Source organism: Kryptolebias marmoratus, linkage group LG23, assembly GCF_001649575.2.
Source record: "Kryptolebias marmoratus isolate JLee-2015 linkage group LG23, ASM164957v2, whole genome shotgun sequence".
Lineage (NCBI taxonomy): Eukaryota > Metazoa > Chordata > Actinopteri > Cyprinodontiformes > Rivulidae > Kryptolebias > Kryptolebias marmoratus.
Genome location: NC_051452.1, coordinates 9,319,687 through 9,322,930, shown reverse-complemented (window position 1 = coordinate 9,322,930; position 3,244 = coordinate 9,319,687).

Sequence of the window (3,244 nt, the reverse complement as noted above, 5' to 3'; positions counted from 1 at the left end):
TGCTGATGTTGACTCGAAACGGGATGAATCCGAGTTTTTACACGTTTCATACAGTGAACTAAAACAAGCCTCACTTTTAAACAACTAATTCGACTTTTATACAATTTCATTCAGTCCTCCCTCACAGCTGGGCCTTGAGCATTTCTGCTCCTGTTCTCACTAAATAAAGCTTGTCCAGAGCCAGAAAACATCCTTGAGGTTTTCAAACAAAGATAACTCATCTCATTAGCTGTTTTAAGAGAACATATAAAAATTACTGCCCATTTAATTGTAAAATAAAACATCTGTCATAAATCGCAGACGGACAGTTTCACAAAGACTCCAACACTGAAGCATGCAAGCTCATGTGAGTCCTGCCAATATATTTATGAATAATTAAAGCAAGTATCGAGCTTTATTATAAAGAACCTGCTTGTGATGATAAATATTAGGCTCGTTTGTTGGATGGTAGCAGCCATTTCTTGTAATCAAGGCAGAAACCTTCATTTGGTTACACATTTTAAAAGAAAAGCCTTCCCTTCTTAGTTTTTAATAAGAAAAACTACCTGAAATGTTTTTAGAACGCCTTATTCCAGTTACTTGTAATGTAGCAATCTGCGATGGGTGCAAAACTGTACTTTCTGAGTTCACCACCCTTCAGCAACAGGCCTCAAATGTGCAACAATGTTTAAATTTCTGCTGAATTTTGGAGTGAAATCCCCCCCCCCTCCCCCCATGTGCCTGAACCTTGGAATAAATGAACTACTAACTCAAACTGAGCAGTATGGCTCATTTCTTGTGTTATTAGCATAATTTTCCCACACATTTCAGTCACATATCTGCATAAAAGTAGGACAGGAAGCCACTGCTAAAGCTAGACTTTTGTTGTGAATATAAATCCTAATTTTTAGTGCTTCACACAGCTGCAGCAACTTCATCCTGAAATAACAGGGATGGAAACATTTCCCAGGGCTTTATAACACCAAGGGACAGGCTATGATTTCCGTTAAATCTGGGGGTTTTTTAGAAATAAACAATGTTTTCAGTCGATCATTATCAATCGAACCTTGTTAAACATGCATTTGCTGCATCTAGAGTCCTTTCGCCGAGCAGAAGTGTGTCGTCTTGTTTACCGTTCTCCCTCTTGGAACCGAAGTCATGAAACGATCTGGAAAAAGAGAGAGAGAGCCGCTCCGTCCTGCAAAGACGACCTCAGCAGATGCAGCCGTGCCTCCGGGCAGGTGCCTTCAGCCATCAATCTCCTCCTCATTACGCCCACACCCTTTGATACAATCAATCTGCGACGTCTATCTCGTTCCAGGAGCGCTTTTGTGATGAAGTGTTTTAATTTGCCTCTTTTTTTTTTTTTCTCCCCCCATCCTCAAGAATCTGCTCGTCTGCATTTGTTTCAGCAGCCGATTTTCCCTGACAGGACGAGGGGCACGTTTCAGAAAAGTTCTCCAAGAAAAAGCTGAAAAGTGTTGTTCAGTGTGGCCAATTGAGCAACAGAACCATCCTCGACACCACAATAACTGTTCCAGGCTATGGTTTAACTCAGTACTCGTATAATTAATTAGATTTTAATCCCACACGGAGCTCCACATGCTGTTATTTAACACGTATGTCATTGAATCTTTATTTCAGAAAGGTCTGGTACGTTCTTTAACACCGATGTGTTCAGTGTGACGGTAAATAATAAAACCTTATGTGGTCACAAGAACATTGGTATGATTAACACAAAGTACGACATACCTATAATTACCCATACTACTGTATTCATTCATTCATTCATTCATTCATTCATTCATTCATTCATTCAAACCAAATAGTTTTCTGCGACTTTTAGTTTACACGTTACTGTTGACAAAAAAATACCTGTAGAAATTATATTGCTCTCTTTAAATCCATCAAAATCATTGTTTTGTTTTATGCTCCTTTTATTTACCATCGTGCTAATTTTGCTACAGTATTTAAATTTTTAAGCTTTTAGCTACATTATTGACAATTTTGCCTGTTAGTTATGGTTTTGCTAATTTTACTGTCTTGTTAATATAGTAGTATAGTAGTACTATAGTTTAGCTAGATTTAGCCTTTAGCCACTGTTCTGCTCACTTTAGCTTCCAGCCACGGCTCTGCTCCCTTTAGCTTTTAGCCACGGCTCTGCTCCCTTTAGCTTTTAGCCACGGCTCTGCTCCCTTTAGCTTTTAGCCACGGTTCTGCTCGCTGTAGCTTCTAGCCACAGTTCTGCTCACTTTAGCTTCTAGCCACGGTCCTGCTCACTTTAGCTTCCAGCCATGATATTGCTAATTTTTCCTTCGGGTTGCAGTTTTGACAATTTTAGCTCTTGTTTTGATTGTTTTAGCTTTATTAGATTAATTTTTCACTCTTCAAAGTCAGCATTTATGCTACATTTCCACAGATAATGTATTTTCTCTGGTAACACGTTATTTTAACGCTATAAAAACTGACATTTTCAGGACTGTGTGTTTGTTTTCAGTTTAATGTTTTAAACTTTTAACTCTTACCAGATAAAGAAGTCTTCAGGGTGGTGTCATTTTAGCTGCTCTTTCCAGTGTTGTAGCAGGCGGTCCGGCCCAAGTAGGTCTGCATCAGAGTCCCTGCTGTCCGGTCCAGTTAGAGCCTCGTTCCTCCACAGAACGACAAAGTTCTTTAAATTAAAAAAATAAAAAACACAAACAGCAAAGTCAATGGTTGACTCCAAAAGCTGCAGATCCAATGATTACTTTGAGTTTGATTAAAATACAGCCAGTAATTTATGATATACTTTGCTAAAAAACACAAACAAAGGCAATAACATGATTTTATGGAGATGTGCAATAAAAATATGTATAACACATGGTGAACAATAGTGGTGACTTTGTAATTACTGATTAGTTTGCATTTTGTATCAGAAACCTACAACTCTGGAGGTGGTACAAAATATTTTTTAAACCATTATGTGTTTCACTTAAAGCAGCATTCCCCAATATCTTTTCAAATATTGTTAACTTAATGAATTAGAAGTGTGTTACAATCAGGGGTGGAAATTAGCACCCGCCACCGGCCAAATGCGGGTAAATATTTGAAGTGGCGGGTGAATTTGATCAACACACACGCCACTGTGGCGGGTTGGCACAGTGGCAGAGTTGTGACAGAAAAGGTGTTATTTGTCCTCTTGACATATAGGGGGCAGCAATGTGCTCGAGTTGCTGCTGTTACGTCGAGCCCCGTTCCCCCATCAGATACGGTTCCCCTGCGTCTCCGT